Here is a 12,782-nt window from a genome sequence, read left to right on the forward strand (position 1 = left end):
TTTTTCGGAACATAGGTTGTGGTGGCAGGCGGAAGCTTGAGGTATAAGTTAGGCTGAAACATGACAACTTAGTTGTGAGTTGGCAAAGCCAACAAATGTGAATACAAAGTATTAGTTGTGGTGGTATAATGGTCTGTAGTGTCGTCCAAGCCCATAATATGTTAATGTTTGACAGTTTGGTTGTGTGTTGGCAAAATGGTACTCTGACAAATCTCACTTTTTTATACAAAACCTTAACAGCTAATTTCTTTTAACCTTTCTCTGTAATGCTTACCTGTAGATCTGGGTAGTGGAAATACATTGAGAAAGACAATTACACTTATCTGTACAGGGGGAAACAGTTTTTAGATTTTATCTGCTGACAATGAGCGATTATCTATATCCTGGTTTCAGGTAGTGTAGTGCATCTACTTTGTAATTAGGTGAATCAAGCCAGATACTCTGTATACTGTACATCCTCTAGCATTCATTACATACAGTAACAGACATCAATGACAAAATGAACATTTTCAAGCCTGACTAATGGTTCTCTCTTGGTAAACTCTGCACGAGTATCTGCCAATATAATTTAACAGATAACCACTAAAGCATTGGAATTTCAGGTACAATGCTCTTATAATGAGGATTTATGACTTTAGCTCTGAACAGCTACTTTAATTTCAGAGTTCCATGCTTTCCTCAAATCATTAGGCAAAATAAAAATGAAGTGATAAAATAAGCTTCATAATATTTAGAACTTTAGTCAGAATGTTTTAAAGCAGTGAAGATTTGTTATCAATCTCCAAGGAGTACATGGGTTGAAAGTGGTTATACAAGTTGTTAAATTTTTTGTGTCATTCTACTGCCATGACGTGTTAATGGTATTGTGGTATCGATTCTCAAACTAAATACTGAGAATCAAATTAAAAGAGCATTGTGTGTGTGTGTAACTACTGTCTAACGTCTGCACCATTTCAGTGCAGTAATGCGTTCATTGTAAATAAGTATTGTAGTAGTTCTATTATATGTTTATTACCTTATAAACAAATAAAAACATTTTTTTTTAAATTTTAAATTCAGTGCATTAATGTAATCTTAGTAAATGAGTGTTCGTAAAATGATTCTTTAATATAGTGTTCATTAAAAAAATTATGATCAGTCCATTTGGGACCTGTGGAATGTACATCAGCTTATTTGTCTCAGTTGTAAATATCTGTCATGTATTATTGTTTTTCTGACATGTTCTACATCCTGGAGGACCTCCTCACTACAGACCAATTGGAATGAAAGTAAATCTAACTTAATCTAATAATTAAATTATTATGCCAGAGCAGTTCCCAACAATAGCTCGTGGTAATCAATTTCTCCCCATGTATGTAATTTGAAATTAATGTCTTACAGGCACTCCAATAATAATAATAATAATAATAAGTCTAAGAAAGGAAAGAAATAATAATAATAATAATAATAATAATAATAATATACACTATAATGATATGTTCCATGGAAGGGGGAAAATTAGGGAAACACTACATATGAATGTATCAAGCTCACAAATGTCCTATGGAGTAAAATACAAGATGATTCAAAGTCCACACACAAATTGAAGGAGCTAACAATACAACTTAGGAATAGGAACTTAATAGTCTTCTTCTTCTTCTTCTTCTTCTTCTTCTCCCCCCCCCCCCCCCCCCCCTTCCTTTCATTTCCAATTACCTTTATACTTCCAAGCATCAGGATAACCTTACTCTATCAATTTCTTCCATTCTGCTTTATTGTTGCACAATCTCTTCATGGTCACGATTTTTCCCCCCTTGTTTTTGTCCCAGTTTCTCCATTCTCTCCTGTCACTTGATGTGAGGTCTTCATCATCCAGCTGTGGGAGGTGATGGGTTAGCTCCGGAACTAATCAAGTACAGAGGAGAAAAAAATCATACAGGAACTTACTTTACTGTTACAGAGAGTGTGAGAGGAGAATAGCATCCCACAGAAATAGAAGAACATAATCACGACAATGCATAAGAAGGGGAACAGTTGTGACCGTGATATTTATCTATCATCAGTAGTCTATGAAGCCTGTACTGGATGGATGGATCTAAAATTGTTGCGCAACAGACTGTGTGGTCATCAGCATCTTTCTCAAGACCATTGTACTGGTTCACAAGTACTCGCTCTAGCAAAATGAGCAGCAGGGGACAAACTACAGCCACAGTCTTAGATCATCCCTCTCACAATCTACAGTACAGCTATTCATACTGTCAACATATGTTAATAGTATTAATAAAACAATGTATGCTGTTCTGATGGCTGGTTGATCATTTAACTAACAGGATGAAGCAGCCATCCAAAAACACATTAAAACCTTTGTCCAACTAAACTGGACAGGATTCGGGATGTCACACAAAATGTCAAAAATTTTATTGTTATTGATTCGTCCTCAGCTAAAATTGAGGGTTCGGCTACTGGCTTCCCTCTTACTAGCATACAAAACACATTATGTTAAAGCACGGTGCACCAAGAGTGTGACGCCATGTAACACTGCATTCCAGTGGATCTTCACACGCCACAGGAGATAAGCATGTGAACGGACAGATTATTATTATTATTATTTCTCTTTCCCGTCTCAGACGTTATGTCTGGTTAAAAATGGAAAGTGACGCAGACCTTGATCAAGCGTGACTTCCTTTTAACTGTACTGTATATGTTACATTGCATTTAGGAACTTTCGGGTAATTGAACATGTATCAATAATTACAGATTTCTGTAAATGTATATATACGTTTGGATGTAGCTGTATTGCGTTGATGTACTGGTGGATATTGTGTGGTATGACTCCTGTAGTTGATAGCATAATTAGTATAATGTCAACTTTATCCTGATGCCACATGTCCTTTACTTCCTCAGCCAGTTGGATGTATTTATCAATTTTTTCTCCTGTTTTCTTTTGTATATTTGTTGTATTGGGTATGGATATTTCGATTAGTTGTGTTAATTTCTTCTTTTTATTGGTGAGTATGATGTCAAGTTTGTTATGTGGTGTTGTTTTATCTGTTATAATGGTTCTGTTCCAGTATAATTTGTATTCATCGTTCTCCAGTACATTTTGTGGTGCATACTTGTATGTGGGAACATGTTGTTTTATAAGTTTATGTTGTAAGGCAAACTGTTGATGTATTATTTTTGCTATATTGTCACGTCTTCTGGGGTATTCTGTATTTGCTAGTATTGTACATCCACTTGTGATGTGATCTACTGTTTCTATTTGTTGTTTGCAAAGTCTGCATTTATCTGTTGTGGTATTGGGATCTTTAATTATATGCTTGCTGTAATACCTGGTGTTTATTGTTTGATCCTGTATTGCAATCATGAATCCTTCCGTCTCACTGTATATATTGCCTTTTCTTAGCCATGTGTTGGATGCATCTTTTTTTTTTTTTTTTTTTTTTTTTTGTGGTTTTCGGGCGCACAACTTCAATGGTCATTAGCGCCCTGACTACTCTAAGAATGCACCGCGAGGCACAAGTTGACAACAACAACTAAAAGGGAAAACACAATAAAAGACAGACTGACAGGCATAGGATTAAAAAACATCATCAAATGTCCTTAGCGAGGTGTGTCAAATTGATAAAACAAAGAACACGAGCAGCTGCTCGTGGGTCATCCGCTAAAATGGCATCGAAAGTATTAGGCAGGTTAAGATCGAGGCGCAGTGTGTTAAGATCAGGACAGGACATTAAAATGTGTCTAACCGTCAGCAAGTGCCCACATGGGCAGAACGGCGCCGGCGCAGCCGTCAGCAGATGGCGATGGCTGAACCGGCAGTGTCCAATTCTTAACCTTGCTAAAACGACCTCCTCCCGCCGAGAAGGGCGTGAGGAGGACGTCCAAGCCACGGGAAGAGGTTTTAAGGCCCGAAGCTTGTTGTCGGTAAGTGCAGCCCAATCGGCATGCCACAGCGACACAACGCGCCGACAAATGACCCTGCTAAAATCGGACGAAGGGACACAACAAGAAGCTGTCCGAGGCTTGAGGACCGCAGCCTTGGCCGCGGCATCTGCAGCTTCGTTCCCAGGGATACCGACATGGCCAGGAACCCACATAAAGCTAACCGGCGTACCGACGTCCACCAGCTGCTGAAGAGAGCGTTGGATCCGGTGTACGAAAGGGTGAACCTGGTACGGATCACTGAGGCTCTGGATGGCGCTCAGGGAATCTGAGCAGATGACATAAGCAGAATGTCGGTGGCGGCAGATGTAAAGAACAGCCTGGTAGAGGGCAAAGAGCTCAGCTGTGAAGACCGAACAATGGCCATGGAGCCGGTATTGGAAACTTTGTGCCCCGACAATAAAGGAACACCCGACCCCGTCATTGGTCTTAGAGCCATCTGTATAAATGAAAGTCATGTTGTTGAACTTCGAACGAAGTTCCAAAAAACGGGAGTGGTAGACCGAACCGGGGGTGACCTCTTTTGGGAGCGAGCTGAGGTCGAGGTGAACGCGGACCTGAGCCTGGAGCCAAGGTGGCGTGCGGCTCTCGCCCACTCGAAAGGTTGCAGGGAGTGAAAAATGAAGGTGTTGAAGGAGGCGACGAAAGCGAACTCCAGGGGGTAGCAAGGCAGAGACATACAACCCGTATTGAAGGTCAAGAGAGTCGTCAAAAAAGGAACGATAAGACGGATGGTCGGGCATTGACAGTAGCCGACAGGCATACCGACAAAGCAGTATATCGCGCCGGTAGGTGAGTGGCAATTCGCCAGCGTCAGCATGAAGACTCTCTACGGGACTGGTATAAAATGCTCCGATCGCAAGTCGTAAACCCCGATGTTGTATGGAGTTGAGGCGGCATAAGATGGATGGCCGTGCAGAGGAGTATACGAAGCTCCCATAATCCAGCTTGGAGCGGACGATCGACCGATATAGACGAAGTAGGACGGTTCGATCCGCTCCCCACGACATACCACTGAGAACACGGAGGACATTTAAAGAACGGGTACAACGGGCGGCCAAATATGACACATGTGGAGACCAGCTAAGTTTCCTGTCAAAGGTAAGGCCTAAAAATTTGATTGTCTCCACGAGTGGGAGAGCAACGGGACCGAGTCGTAAGGACGGTGGGAGAAACTCTTTGTAGCGCCAGAAGTTAATACAGACCGTCTTCTCGGCAGAAAAACGGAAGCCATTGGCGACACTCCAGGAGTAAAGACGGTCAAGAGAACGCTGAAGACAGCGCTCCAGGACACGTGCACACTGCGCGCTGCAATAGATGGTAAAATCGTCCACGAAAAGGGAGCCTGATACATCAGCTGGGAGGCAATCCATTATTGGATTGATCGCGATGGCGAAGAGAGCGACGCTCAAAACTGAGCCCTGTGGCACCCCATTCTCCTGGCGAAAGGTGTCGGACAGGACAGAACCCACACGTACCCGAAACTGTCGATCCATTAAAAAGGAATGAATAAAAAGAGGGAGGCGACCGCGAAAGCCCCATGTATGCATGGTGCGGAGAATGCCCGCCCTCCAACAGGTGTCGTAAGCCTTCTCCAAATCAAAGAACACAGCCGCGGTCGGGCGCTTCCGCAAGAAGTTATTCATAATGAAGGTCGACAAGGTAACCAGATGGTCAACAGCAGAGCGGCGCCTTCGAAATCCACATTGTACATTGGTAAGTAGGCGTCGAGACTCGAGCAGCCAAACCAATCGAGAGTTAACCATTCGCTCCATCACTTTACAGACACAGCTGGTAAGCGAGATAGGTCGATAACTGGAAGGCAAGTGCTTGTCCTTCCCCGGCTTAGGAATCGGGACAACAATAGACTCGCGCCAGCATGCGGGAACATGTCCCTCAATCCAGATGCGATTGTATGTACGAAGAAGAAAACCTTTACCCGCAGGAGAAAGGTTCTTCAGCATCTGAATATGAATAGAATCAGGCCCTGGAGCGGAGGACCGTGATCGGCCAAGTGCGGTTTCGAGTTCCCGCATGGTGAATGGGGCATTATAACTTTCACAATTCGAGGAGCGGAAGTCAGGTGGCCTAGCCTCCTCTGCCTGTTTGCGGGGGAGGAAGGCAGGGTGGTAATGAGCGGAGCTCGAAACCTCGGCGAAAAAGCGGCCGAAGGCATTGGAGACAGCCTCAGGGGCCACAAGGACTTCATTCGCGACCTTCAAGCCAGAAACTGGGGAGTGGACCTTAGTGCCAGATAGCCGGCGCAGGCTACCCCAGACAACAGAAGAAGGGGTAGAACTGTTGAAGGTGCTTGTGAAAGCAGCCCAGCTGGCTTTCTTGCTTTCTTTAATAATACGACGACACTGAGCACGTAATCGTTTATAATTAATACAATTCGCCACTGTAGGGTGGCGCTTAAAGGTGCGTAAAGCACGTCGACGAGCACGTAAAGCATCTCTACATGCTGCGGTCCACCAGGGGACCGGTACGCGACGTGGAGAAGAAGTAGGGTGAGGGATGGAATATTCAGCAGCAGCGAGAATGACTTCCGTGAGGTGTGCGACCTGACGATCGCAGCTTGTGAAGGTTTGATCCTGAAAGGTAGCCCTGGAAGAGAAGAGCTCCCAGTCTGCCTTGGAGATGGTCCAACGAGAGGAGCACGGAGAGGGAGTATGCTGCAGGAGATGGATAACACACGGGAAATGGTCGCTCGAATATGTATCAGAAAGTGCATACCACTCAAACCGGCGTGCAAGTTGGGGAGTACATATAGAGAGGTCTAAATGGGAATAGGTGTGAGATGTGTCCGAAAGAAAAGTAGGGGCGCCAGTATTGAGGCAGACAAGATCGAGCTGGTTGAAAAGGTCTGCTAACAAGGAGCCCCTCGGGCAGGATGCTGGAGAGCCCCAAAGGGGATGGTGGGCATTGAAGTCTCCAGTTAACAAAAATGGTGCAGGTAGCTGAGCAATAAGTTGCATCACGTCTGCCCTGGTAACGGCAGATGACGATGGAGTGTAAACGGTACAAAAGGAAAACGTAAAAGTGGGGAGAGTAATGCGGATGGCAACTGCCTGCAGGCCGGTGTGCAACGTGATGGGATCGTAGTAAATATCATCCCGGACCAGCAACATAACCCCTCCATGAGCTGGGATACCTACCACAGGGGGTAGGTCAAAACGCACAGAGGTGTAGTGTGCCAAGGCAATTTGATCGCATGGGCGTAACTTCGTTTCCTGGAGGGCTACGACAAGCGGACGGTGCAAGCGGAGCAGCAACTTCAAGTCCTCTCGGTTGGAGCGAATGCTGCGAATATTCCAGTGAATAAGTGCCATCGTAAGAAAAGAAAGATGAGAGAAGTGGTCACCTCGAAGGCCGCTTAGGGCCTGGCTTCGAGCGAGCACTGCCGCCGCTATCAGTAGGCGGACAGTCATCGTCCATTGGGTCTATAGGGTCATCGGCCATCTCGGGAGGATGGCCGGGAGGGGGAGCTTCCTCCGCCAGTGAACGGCCAGATGTACGGCGACCAGCGGTGCGGCCAGGCGAAACGGATGACGGCCTGGGGCGGCAGCCGCTGGGTGGCGCAAGAGAAGAAATGCGCCGTGGCGGGGAAGGAGAACTGTGCTTCCTATGCGCCTTTTTGGAAGGACGTGTAGTGGAAGTACCGGTCGAAGGCTGTGAGGTCGAGGTACGGAGGAAGTCTGCACGGGATGGTTCCTTCTTGAAGGCCCGTGCATCTGACTTCGGTGTCTTCGTTTTAGCAGAAGCTGAAGAAGGTTCTCGTGTCTGTGGGGTGATGGGAGGAAGAGGAGACGTCGACCGCGCGATCTTAGCACTGGCCAAACGGACGACCGTGGTGCTGAAGGTCAGATCGCATGTCTGGGTTGCTACCTCCCGGGTAGTCCGAGGAGAGGCGAGGACAGTACTGTATTTCCCCGCTGGGAGCAGCGTGGGCTTCCTACTAGCCAATAGCTTGCGAGCAGCCGAGGTGGACACTTTCTCTTTGACCCGAATTTCCTGGATACAGCGTTCTTCCTTATAGACAGGACAGTCGCGGGAGGATGCTGCATGGTCACCCTGACAGTTCACACAACGAGGAGACGGAGGTGGACAGTCACCCTCATGGGCATCCCTGCCACAGGTGACACATTTAGCCGCATTGGAACAAGACTGTCGAGTGTGATTGAAACGCTGACACTGGTAGCAGCGCGTAGGTGTCGGGATATAGGGGCGAACAGAAATAACCTCGTAGCCCGCCTTGATGCGCGATGGCAGCTTAACACTATCGAAGGTCAAGAAAATTGTCCGGGTCGGTACAAGGTCATTGTTTACCTTTTTCATGACCCTATGGACAGCCGTCACGCCCTGCTCAGGGAGGAATGATTGAAGCTCCTCGTCAGTCAATCCGTCGAGGGAGTCAGTATAGACCACACCACGAGACGAATTCAAAGTTCGGTGGGCCTCCACCCGGACAGGGAACGTGTACAGGAGGGTGGCCCGAAGCAGTTTTTGTGCCTGAAAGGCATTCTCAGTTTCCAGTAATAAGGTGCCGTTACGCAACCTGGTACAGGATTTGACAGATCCGGCTATGGCATCTACGCCCTTCTGAATAACGAAAGGGTTGACAGAGGAAAAATCCTTTCCGTCCTCAGTTCGAGAAACTATGAGGAACTGTGGGGCAGGCGGTAGTACTTTTGTCACTGTTGGCTGGTCACGTTTCCGTTTTTGGGTCGAAGTCGAAAGAGATGGAGTAGAATCCATTGCGGAGGAATCCCCCATGATTGCCAGCGTCTCCGATGGCGCGCTCCTTCCTTGTGGGGACCCTCTCAGAGGGCACTCCCGCCTTAGGTGAATGTTTACACCTCAGGTCACACCTCCCGAGAAACAGACGGAGGGACCAATCGGCATGGTCAGAAGGTATCAGCTCAGGCAATCACCCCTCCCCGGGCCTGGCCTTTACCAGGGGGTACGCGCGTGCCTTACATGTCTACCCAGGGCGGGGACTTACGCCTTACCCCGTCACCGGCTACGCGTGCGAACGCGTGGGTCGGCCTTCAGACACGCACAGGGAGGAAGGAAGAAGAGGAAAAAGAAGAGAGAGAGGGAGAAAGAGGACAGACTGTCTCAAACGCCGAGGCGGAGACCAGAGAAGGCAAGGAGAAGAAGGCAATGAGAAAGCAAGGGGAAGAAGGCAATAAGAAGGCAAGGAGAAGAAGGCAATGAGAAGGCAAGGAGAAAAAGGCAATGAGAAGGCAAGGAGAAAAAGGCAATGAGAAGGCAAGGAGAAGGCAAGGGAAAGAGTAAGGAAGACAGTGAGGTGGAGAAGAGCAAAGAAAGGAACCAACAAAAGGAAGGAAGAAACGAGAAGTGAAAAAACCAAAAGGACCACGATGATAGGTCGTGGAACCGTCCGTCTCCGGACGCAGGCGCGAACTACCCCCGTGAGGGGGATGGACTCCTTTTAGTCGCCTCTTACGACAGGCAGGAATACCGCGGGCCTATTCTAATCCCCGGACCCGCAGGGGGGGGATGCATCTTGATCGATGTGTGGCTGTGTTAGATGATACGGGTGCTTGCCATGTAGTGTTTTCTTTTTCCAATTTACTTTCTTCGTATCTGTTGATGTTATTTGATCTAAAGGGTTGTAGAAGTGGTTATGAAATTGCAGTGGTGTAGCCGATGTATTTATATGAGTGATTGCTTAGTGTATTTTGCTAGTTTCTGCTCGTTCTATAAAGAATTTTCTTAAATTGTCTACCTGTCCATAATGTAGGTTTTTTATGTCGATAAATCCCCTTCCTCCTTCCTTTCTGCTTAATGTGAAACTTTCAGTTGCTGAATGTATGTGATGTATTCTATTTTTGTGGCATTGTGATCGTGTAAGTGTATTGGGTGCTTCTAGGTCTGTGTTACTCCATTTCACTACTCCAAATGAGTAGGTCAATATTGGTATAGCATAAGTATTTATAGCTTTTGTTTTGTTTCTTGCTGTCAATTCTGTTTTCAGTATTTTTGTTAGTCTTTGTCTATATTTTTCTTTTAGTTCTTCTTTAATATTTGTATTATCTATTCCTATTTTTTGTCTGTATCCTAGATATTTATAGGCATCTGTTTTTTCCATCGCTTCTATGCAGTCGCTGTGGTTATCCAATATATAATCTTCTTGTTTAGTGTGTTTTCCCTTGACTATGCTATTTTTCTTACATTTGTCTGTTCCAAAAGCCATATTTATATCATTGCTGAATACTTCTGTTATCTTTAGTAATTGGTTGGGTTGTTGATTTGTTGCTGCCAGCAGTTTTAGATCATCCATGTATAGCAGATGTGTGATTTTGTGTGGGTATGTTCCAGTAATATTGTATCCATAATTTGTATTATTTAGCATGTTGGATAGTGGGTTCAGAGCAAGGCAGAACCAGAAAGGACTTAATGAGTCTCCTTGATATATTCCACGCTTAATCTGTATTGGCTGTGATGTGATATTATTTGAATTTGTTTGGATATTAAGTGTGGTTTTCCAATTTTTCATTACTATGTTTAGGAACTGTATCAATTTAGGATCTACTTTGTATATTTGTAGTAACCATGAGTGGGGTACACTATCAAAAGCTTTTTGGTAATCAATGTATGCATAGTGTAGCGACCTTTGTTTAGTTTTAGCTTGATATGTCACCTCTGCATCTATTATCAGTTGCTCTTTACATCCTCGTGCTCCTTTGCAACAGCCTTTTTGTTCTTCATTCATAATTTTGTTCTGTGTTGTATGTGTCATTAATTTCTGTGTAATGACTGAAGTTAATATTTTGTATATTGTTGGTAGGCATGTTATGGGGCGATATTTAGCTGGGTTTGCTGTGTCTGCTTGATCTTTAGGTTTCAGATAAGTTATTCCATGTGTAAGTGTATCAGGGAATGTGTATGGGTCTGCAATGTAACTGTTAAATAATTTAGTTAGATGTGAATGTGTTGAGGTGAATTTCTTTAGCCAGAAATTTGCTATTTTATCTTTTCCAGGGGCTTTCCAATTGTGAGTAGAATTAATTGCTTGGGTGACTTCATGTTGCAAAATTATCACTTCAGGCATTTGTGGTATCATCTTGTACATATCTGTTTCTGCTTGTATCCACCATGCATGCCTTTTATGTTGTACCGGGTTTAACCATATGTTGCTCCAGAAGTGTTCCATGTCTTCTATGTTTGGTGGATTGTCTATTTTAATGCATGTGTTATCTATTGTCTGGTAAAATTTCTTTTGGTTTGTGTTGAATGTTTGGTTTTGTTTCCTTCTATTTTCACTTTTTTTGTATCTTCTAAGTCGTTTGGCCACTGCTTGTAATTTCTGCTTCTTTTCATCTAATTGCTCTATCACTTCTTGTTGTGAGATTTTACCTAACCTTTTTCGTTTGTTTTTTTTTCTGACATTTCATTTCTTATAAATTGTGTTAGCTGTCCGATGTCTTTTCTCAGTCTTTCTATTCTCATCTGTAGCCTGTGTTGCCATGCTGGTTTTGTGGGTTTCTTCTGTGTGTTGGTTGGTTCTGATCTCTGCCTAGTGTGTATATTTAGTGTAGTGAGTGCTCCTATATAAACCAGTAATTGTAACTCTTCTATAGTTGTGTTTTCATTTATTTTGTTGTGTATGATTGTGTTGATAGTTTTTATTGTTGTTTCGACTTGTGGGTTATTTGGCGGTCTATGCAAGAATGGTCTAATGTCTGTATTTGTGTCTTTGTATTCTATATATGTCAGCTGAAATTTTTCTTCTATATCTAACATGTGTGTCACTTCGTATTCTATTCGTGCTTGTTCTGGTGGCTGTCTTAAGATTTCGTTTCCCTCTGACTGTTTAATTGATGCGTGTTGTTCTTTGTTTGTTTGCTCTGGGATGTTTGAGTCCATTACTGTATTTTCTTCTTCTTCTGATTGCACATTATTTTGTTCCAGTATTTGTTGTACTTGTTATTTGATGTTTTCTAATACTGACTGGGGTATCCTGTTATTTTTGATTATTACACTGATCTGATCAGCTAGTCGTCGTTCTGTTAAAAATTTTAATTCTGGGTATCTGGTAATAAATGTTGTGTATACTTGTGATATGTATCCAGTTGTGTTGGTTCCTAGGTTTGTTGCTTGGTAATAACAGAACATGAGGTGTCGATTAACTTCATCTGACCATCTCATCCTCTGTCTGTTTTCCTTCTAGGGTGGTTGCAGGAAGCATATCCTGCAAAACACCTCTATTTGGATTTGAATCATTTTCCAGTTGGCTAGCAGTGTCGTTACCATTGTGGGCGGGCGTAAGGTTGAAGCGTCGTCCCCGACCATGACGGCGCTTGTCCGAGGCTTCTTTAGTTCTGTCCTGAACCAACTAATCACACTAAAAGGGGGGTTAGCGCTATTAGTGGTTTGTTCTTTTCATCGCCTTTTACGACTGGCAGAACATACCGGAGGCCTATTCTTTTCCCGGGCCTCCACGGGAATTATTATTATTATTATTATTATTATTATTATTATTATTATTATTATTATTATTATTATTTATTCCAATCTGAAGCCAATGCAAAGGCACGTGAAGTCCATTTTGGCCTTTCTTAGAGTTCTAAAGAATGTATGCCATGATTTAATAGTCAGTCTGACTGACCACAGCTTCTTATGGGTTACTTCTTCCAGCCACTGACTTCCCTAATCAGCCAACGTACGGCCACCTCATGACACGCCTGTGGAATTTTCCTGGCAGACTGTAGCAGCTTTCTCATTCACCTCGATTCCCATGTGTCTAAGAGGGTCACCTCTTTCTTCTGTCTATGCACAAAGGTGGGTAGCATCCTGGACTATCTGAACTATCCTATCTGCTGGGAACA

At 44.2% G+C, this 12,782-nt stretch overlaps 1 protein-coding gene across 3 annotated transcripts in view; it reads right to left on the minus strand.

The window, feature by feature from the left end:
* The window catches only part of LOC124620164 (DNA topoisomerase 2-binding protein 1-like), a 289,518-nt gene that overhangs the window by 229,075 nt on the left and 47,661 nt on the right, over nucleotides 1-12,782 (minus strand). The gene's annotated exons all lie outside the window — the stretch shown is intronic.

The sequence above is a fragment of the Schistocerca americana genome, chromosome 1 (assembly GCF_021461395.2).
Source record: "Schistocerca americana isolate TAMUIC-IGC-003095 chromosome 1, iqSchAmer2.1, whole genome shotgun sequence".
In the NCBI taxonomy this organism is placed as follows: Eukaryota; Metazoa; Arthropoda; class Insecta; order Orthoptera; family Acrididae; genus Schistocerca; species Schistocerca americana.